The sequence below is a fragment of the Tupaia chinensis genome, unplaced genomic scaffold (assembly GCF_000334495.1).
Source record: "Tupaia chinensis unplaced genomic scaffold, TupChi_1.0 Scaffold145528_1, whole genome shotgun sequence".
NCBI lineage: Eukaryota > Metazoa > Chordata > Mammalia > Scandentia > Tupaiidae > Tupaia > Tupaia belangeri.
Window position 1 is genome coordinate 135,929 of NW_006205385.1, and position 8,672 is coordinate 144,600.

Sequence of the window (8,672 nt, forward strand, 5' to 3'; positions counted from 1 at the left end):
AAAAAGAGAGAGAAAACAAACAAACAAAACAAAAACAGCTTCAACTCTACGTACGAAACTTATCAATATTGGATTTCACCAAACAGTGGCACAGCAGTATAATACAATGCTCTGTGTGGCTGCCTCACTGGAAGGTCCTAGGTTCACATCCAGAGATCTCCTTCAGTAAACTGAGTATGCACATGTCCTTTATCTGTCTTGCTCATGGAATAAATAAATAAATAAATTTTTTAAAATCTAAGTAATATTCATCAGTGATGCCTAAAACCACTAAGTTTGGGGCAGAGCAATCTGATTATACCTCAGTCCACTGATCAATATAAAGTCTGTTTCATTGAGATTTTGTTGCAATAATGTTGCTCAAAAAATAATCCCCAAACTTAAACTTACCATAGAACCCCACATACATTTATTTCTTGATTACTAAAAAAAATGGATCTGTGGGCCAGCTGATGTTAAACTAAGCTTAGCTGCCCACCAGGGAAGGATTGGTTTCAGGTTGAGTTCTGTCTATACTACCTATAACCACAGATAAAAGAAGCAGCCCCTATGTGAAACAGGATTTTCAAGGCAGCTGTTGTAGAGACTAAATCAGAGTACATAAACACATATGAATAGCACGGATGTAGGAACATCATATCCATTCATTCCTCAGACCACAGCAGGTCAAATGGCTCAGCTCACTTCCCATGTAGTAGGGAGGAATATTTTTCTTATAAGGGCTGGGCAGAGGGAAGTATGAGGATGAGAGCACAATTATTTTTTGGACAATAATAAGATTCACAATATCACAAAAACAGAGAGGCAACAAGATATCACATGCATCTGATGTGATTAAGTAAGAAGCATGCATCCCAGCCTATGAAGTATTCTACCCAAGCCTTGATACCAAACTATCAATTTACAGGAAATAAAGGAAACAGGAAGAGTTAAACAACATTACAATGAAGCAATTGAGAAAATCTACACTGTAGAAAAGACCATAGAGCAATGAATGTTTTGTCATACAAATTATTAGAAAAAAAAAAGATGGAGATTTTAATCTGTAATATACAGATTAAAAGATATTAACAGAAAACTCAGGGATATGCAATGAGTGGATTACAACTTATTCATAATTTGAACAAATCAATAAAAAATTTTATAAAACTATTGGACAGTTTTGAACAATAGTTGCCCACCTGGGGGACCAGCAATTAGCATAATGGCTATGTCGCTGGACTCCCATGTAGTCGACCACGGTTCGAGTCCCAGACCTGGCAGCTTAAAACTCATGCCGGGTATGTGTGCGTGCGTGCCCAAGATCCTGAGAAGAGAATGGAGAAGAAGGGATTGTGGCATGGCTATCCCCCCTGGGGGGTGATTTCTCACTTTCTGTCTCTCTGTCTCTGTCTGGCGAGCGCAAGCACTCTATAGCAAAAACCTCTCCGAAAAAAAAAAAAAAAATAGTTGCCCACCTGGTGATATTAGGGATTCTTAGTTTTGTTCAAAATAATGTTATTTTCTGTGAAAGTGTATTCTAAAATATTTAAAAATAAAATGAGAGTTGTATTTCAAAATATTCTGAGGTTGGTCAGGAGAAGTTATACGTAAATTTTTTTGTGGGTGATGAGTACTTATATATTTTAGGATATTATCCTATTCTCCTGAGTTTTTGAGTTGCTTTAATATTTCCTTAACAACAACAAAACAAATACAGAGAGTGAGAGAGGGGAGCAGTGAGAGAAGAACGAGGTGGCAGGGGTGGGGGGAAGGAGAGAGGGAAGACAAAGGCAACAAAGGAAGAAAGGAAGGAAAATATTTTTATACCAAACAGAAGAAATAGGTTAAGAAGAAAGAGACTTTACAGATAAGAGCTCTATGTGTGGTCGTTTGCTTAAACGTTCTTATGCCCTGTACAAGGGTTAGAAAAAAAAAAAAATCATCTCCCTGTGATAGTCACATGATGCCAAAATTAATGTTTCTTAATGTGCATTTCAAGGACCAAAGAGAATATATTTTGATATTTTTCTCCCTAAGAAATAAGTAATAGAGTATGAAAACCTTCTCCCCTCTAAATTAGCAAGAAAAAAGGCTAAAAAGTAAATGCTCTTAGACTCTCCCCCAAATGCCTCTTAATGAGCATAGTCTTATGTGAGCAAGGACATTTATCTAGTTAGATGAGATGCTCCTTGATAAAGAAAATCTTCTCTAATCCTTTGGCAACTATTGCTACAAACTATTTTGCTTTATATGTCAAAAGAAGCAGTCAATTAATTGCATTCATGTTTTCAAAAGTGAATAAAAATGTGCTTATTTCGTTGACAAAACGCCACTTTTATTTGAAATTACGATCAAATGATAACACATTTTTAGGAGCCACAGAGAAAATGGAATTTCAAGAGAACCAGCACTTTAGAAGAGAACAACATGTGACTAGGAAGATCATGTTACCCTCCCCACAAGAAAATGGGCAATGGTTACTCCTGGGTGGCATTTCAACCTCGAGTGATTTACCTGAAGGAAATCATTAATTCTTAACAGTATTTTAGAATAATGACATGATGATGAGGCCCCTAAAAAAGGCAGGCAAAGGAAGCCTGGGTTGCAAGTGCCTGTCTAAATTGTTTAATGTTTGTCAAACTTGAATTGCATTTGAAGCGTGCATTGCTAGTAATGGATTTCCAGTTCTATTTCCACATGGACAAGGTTTTGTAGCCATTACAAGCTGTAGTTTATTACCTTGCATTATGTATGAGATGATTTTTCTGAGCAGGTACACAAACACAAGGGGAAAAATACAAGAAAGCAATTTCTTTTATTGCTCAATATACAGCAGTTAGGAATAATTTGGAAATTTTTCAAATAGCTCATTTTGGGAAACTCTTGGATCTACCCAGTACTGATTGTTTTCTGCAGTGTTACTAAATAACTTGGCTGTAGCTAAGACGGGCATTAATTCCTAAGAGAGTTATCTCTAGCAATGGAATAGAGGCCAAACGTCACACAGCGGCTACTAGATTTGGACTGAAGAGCTCTTCAAGCCCTGTTTCTAACAATGATTAGCTTGTATGTGACCTTAGTCATATAATTTAACTACCCAGGGTCTCATTTTACTCTTTTTTAAAAGGAATTATTTTATTTGACTTTATTTATCTTATTTATTTTGATTTGACCAGAGAGGGACAGAGTGTGTGTGTGAACGAGAGAGAGAGAGATGGAAAGTGAGAAAGCGCAAGTTGCCAGGTCCAGGACTCAAACCATTATCAGTCATGTGGGAGTCTAGCGCCCTTAACCACCATTCCACCTGATGGCCCCTCATTTTACTCTTCTTAAAACAAGAAAAAACACAGCCTGTCTTACATGATTCTAATTGCATAAATCTAGTTCAGTGGAAACTAAAGAGGCAGATACTCAAAAAATTTGGCTTAATCTAAATTAGTCAAACAGAACTAATAAATGTGCATAAACAGATTTTATAAGTTGAAACACACTATACAAATATAACACAAAAGCACAGAATTTGCAAGCTGCCAGGTCCAGGACTCAAACCATTATCAGTCATGTGGGAGTCTAGCGCCCTTAACCACCATTCCACCTGATGGCCCCTCATTTTACTCTTCTTAAAACAAGAAAAAACACAGCCTGTCTTACATGATTCTAATTGCATAAATCTAGTTCAGTGGAAACTAAAGAGGCAGATACTCAAAAAATTTGGCTTAATCTAAATTAGTCAAACAGAACTAATAAATGTGCATAAACAGATTTTATAAGTTGAAACACACTATACAAATATAACACAAAAGCACAGAATTTTTTTGTATCTTTTTGTAAAATTTGGTTTTGAATGTGCTGATTGTTTCATTTTTGACTGTTATTGCAAATTTTATCTTTTAGTGAAAAGACTGCATGAAAATGGAAACCATTCAGCATTTTAACTTGCTATGGATCTACTAGTTCATGAAATGTTTTTTATGTAGGGTCTTGAATTGTTATAAGAAACAAAGACCTGTTATTCACAATAATTTGGAATGGCTTCAAAACGATGGTGTGTTCTGATGTGTGAAATACTGTAGAGAAAGTGCAAATTATGACGAAAAATTCCTGTGTATAAAATCTAGTCATCACAAAGTGAGCAACTAGTCTCTTACACAAAATGCCAGAGAAGCTGCACATTCCTTTTTTGTGTATATCTTTGATCCCCAGCCACACGATTCGTTATTTACGTGCAAACGGGTGGAAGCAGAGGAAATGTGTATGTTCTTTGTGGATTTTGGCTCTCAGTTGCCACTTTTAATCCAAAATACTCTCAAATCTGGCCAATTTTTCTCTATATTTTGGAAGAATCATTTTCTTTTGGCCAGAGACTCACTGTAAGAATTCTAAGGCCTAGAGAGACAGTTTTGTTTACAAATTCAGGAGGGAGAAAGATCAAAATCCAGGCGAGAACAGAGGAGGTCCTGCAATCTTCACTCCTCATGGAGTCACACTTCAAACTTCAGAGTGGAAGTGGGCCCTACCCTATGAGAAGGCTCATTTTCTTTCAGATAAATGAAACCGTTCTCCAGTTAGAGAACACACTACACACTTCCGGTACCAACGCATGTGCTCTTCCACATCGTTTTGCTCAGACTCCAGCACAGACTCAGAGAGTGTACATAAAACACGTTAGTTACAGACTAGGAAAGACGGAAAACTGTGGGCTTCCATCAAGTACATGAGGAGTAAGACTGAGCAGAACATGCTGCTGTGTCAGGGCTCATCTTAGCACTATGCAACCCAAAGTACCAGTGTTAAGTACTACCTAGAGATCATCCTTTATTTCTATAAATTAAAAATGTCCGTTGTTAACAGTTTGAATAGTTATGGGATCCCTATAAAATATCATTCTGCTGTAATCTTCAAATCTTCTCAGGTATGCTATTTTTCCTTGTTGCTTTTCATATCAGTAGTTTCTTTCATGACATTGAGTCTATAAACTGGAGAGAGTGTGGCATGTTTATAAACACATGGACCTTAAAGCTGTCCATAAGCTCAAATCCCAGCCACGGTTTTTCTCAAAAAATTACTTATCTATATGAAGATATATATTTTATATACATGTACATATATATATGTCATGTGTGTGTATAATACATATAAATTTTTAGATAAAATATTTGTTTATACACATGTGTATATACATGTGTGTATATACTTATGTGTGTGTCCATATGCACACATACAGAGACAGAAAGACATATATGTCTAGAGAGACAGGAAAAGTACAAATGACTTGAGAACTCAGCCCAGGGACTGGTACATGACAAAACCTTCATAAATAGTATCTATCATTATTCATTGTTCTTTTACAAATATTTTGGAATGGTACCTATACATTGGATGGTTGGGAAAGTCATGAGCATTTTTGCATAGAAAAACAGAAAAAATACATCATGGCTTTATCAACAACCCCATAATATACTAGAAATGAAATAGTAAGCAATGCAGTTACTACAATACATGCAAGGAGTTTATTTTGCAACATAGAAAAACTGCAAGTGGCATATTCAGAACAGTACAACAACAGAGGTAAACAATGTGATATGTAGGAGAATTCTCTCATGCAATCTTAAGAGCTAAGGGAAAGCTCCTTATATAAAAGGACATACAAGTTATGAATACTTGAAATACATAAAACAAGCAACCGAGCAAATGATGAGAAGTGAAGGAGGAGTGAAGTTCTACATAGAAGAGAAATGGAGGCAATGAAAGTAGTAAACTGTTACGTTTTTTAGAAAATAAAGAATATCCATAGTTAATCCTCAATGTCAACAACCAATAATTATAACACTGAGACTCTGCCTACCTGACTCTAGCGCCACGTTGCTTAGCACATGTGTGACCAGCATGCCATGGCATTGGGATAGAGAGTCAGACAAGTAGTAAGAGCCGAAGACTTAGAAAGAAAAGGCTGAAGGAGCCAGTGCCTTGTATAGCATCACCAACGGGACCCCGTGGAAAAGGAGAAAACACCTTACAGATGTAGTTTTACAGAGACATCTGGGGGTCAGAAGGTGTCAAGTAGTTAAGATGCTCAATTCCCATAAGGCAGACTGTTATTTGAGTACCGGACCTGGCAGCTTGAAAACTCACACTGATGTGTGTTTATGCATGCCCCAAATCCCAAGAGAATGAAGAAGGGGTTGAAGCATGGCCAACCCCCCTGGGTGGTGATTTCTTACTTCCCCTCTTACTACATTTCTCCAAATGCACATACCTGATGACGAAAACTTTTAAAATTTAAAAAAAAAAAGACATCTGATGTCATAAAACAAGCAACCGAGCAAATGATGAGAAGTGAAGGAGGAGTGAAGTTCTACATAGAAGAGAAATGGAGGCAATGAAAGTAGTAAACTGTTACGTTTTTTAGAAAATAAAGAATATCCATAGTTAATCCTCAATGTCAACAACCAATAATTATAACACTGAGACTCTGCCTACCTGACTCTAGCACCACATTGCTTAGCACATGTGTGACCAGCATGCCATGGCATTGGGATAGAGAGTCAGACAAGTAGTAAGAGCCGAAGACTTAGAAAGAAAAGGCTGAAGGAGCCAGTGCCTTGTATAGCATCACCAACGGGACCCCGTGGAAAAGGAGAAAACACCTTACAGATGTAGTTTTACAGAGACATCTGGGGGTCAGAAGGTGTCAAGTAGTTAAGATGCTCAATTCCCATAAGGCAGACTGTTATTTGAGTACCGGACCTGGCAGCTTGAAAACTCACACTGATGTGTGTTTATGCATGCCCCAAATCCCAAGAGAATGAAGAAGGGGTTGAAGCATGGCCAACCCCCCTGGGTGGTGATTTCTTACTTCCCCTCTTACTACATTTCTCCAAATGCACATACCTGATGACGAAAACTTTTAAAATTTAAAAAAAAAAAGACATCTGATGTGAATGAATACATAGAATTGCTACAAACCAGGGAAGACTGAAAAACATGAGCTTCCTCCAGGGTATCTGAAGATGAAGTTTGAGCAGAGCATGTTTTTTTTTTTTTTTTTGCCAGATCCCATGTCAGAACTACTTAATACAAAGTAGCAGTGTAAGTACTACCTATAGATTATCTTTTATCTCTATACATTAAAAATGTCAGCTGTTGACAGTTTTGAGCAGTTATGAGATCCCTGCAAAATATCATTCTTCTGTAATCTTCTAATCTCCATTTCATCCTCCAGACAAACCTGGAGGAAGAAGGATCTGTTAGAAGTTTGTTGCCACAATCAACATAAGAGATCAATGGTTCCTCAAAGGAACTCGGTGACAGAAATAACAATAAAGTATGGACAGTCAAGAGGTTTCAAAATGTATAAATGATCAAATATAAAGGCAAAGAAAATAATAAATGTTAGCTTTTTTAGAAAGCTAAATTAGATGTGGAGATCAGAGAAGGGCTAGATTTAGAGACTCAGCAACTAGATAGATTCACTGGAGGAAAGAAAGTGAATTTTAAAGGCAAAATAGTAAAAAGTAACATTCTGGGACCAGCAGATGAAATAATGGTTACATCGCTGAATTCCTATGTAGTCTAACTAGGTTCAAGTCCTGGACCCAGCAGCTTAAACTCACATTAGGTGTGTGTGTTTGTCTGTGTGTGTGTGTGTGTGTGTGTGTGTGTGTGTGCATGTCTAAAATCCCAGGAGGAGAAAGAACTAGAGGGGATTGAGGTGTGGTCATCCCCCACTGGATTTCTTGCTTTCTCTCTATCTCTCTCTCTGGTGAGCGGATGTGCCCTATTGCAAAAGAATTCCTAACAACATAAAGTTCTTAGTACATTAGAGTCATTCAATATGTGATAGACTTTTCGTGTGTTTCTGTTTTCTTTTTTATTCACAGTTCTAAAAATACTATAATATATATTCTGGTTCTAGTTTCAGCACTTAATAGTTTATCAAATTCAGATATAAATTAATATTATCATCATTCTTCTAGCCCAAGAGAAGTAAGTCCTTATAGAGATCTTCTAAACTTACCACTACAGTTCAGTTCAGTTCTTTTTTTTTTTGGAGAGGTTTTCGCTATAGGGAGTGTGCGCCCCCCCGACACCCCCCAGGGGGGATGGTCACGCCGCAATCCCTTCTCCTCCATTCTCCTCTCGGGATCTTGGGCATGCACGCACACGCGCCCGGCGTGAGATTTAAGCCACTGGGTCCGAGACGCGAACCGCGGTCGACTACGTGAGAGTGCAGCTAACTGCTGGTTCCCTATAGTTCAGTTCTTTTATATGTGTGAACGTTTTCCATATAAGGGAAAATATCCCCAGTTTTAAAATTATATCTGAATTGTTTAAAGTTTATTTTTATAGATTTCTTCTATAGATTTATTGAAAGAGAGAGAGAGAGCGCACCTCTAACAGAATCTCAATGTCCTTTTCCATCCCCAGTCTCTGCCTGCCCCGGGATCATTGGCATATGCTTGCCTGGCATACTCAGGGAAGTCTCTGGATGTGAACACGGAACCTTCTCATGTGGGTCAGCCTCATGGAATATCATATTTTACCACTGCATCACCTTCTAGCCCCTGTACATGAGTTTTGATACATTTCATATAAACACTTCTTACATTGAAAGTTCATGCCATATGAATGATTGTAATTGTAGGGTTATAAGTGATGTGGGATCTACCACATGATCACTGCTCAATGAA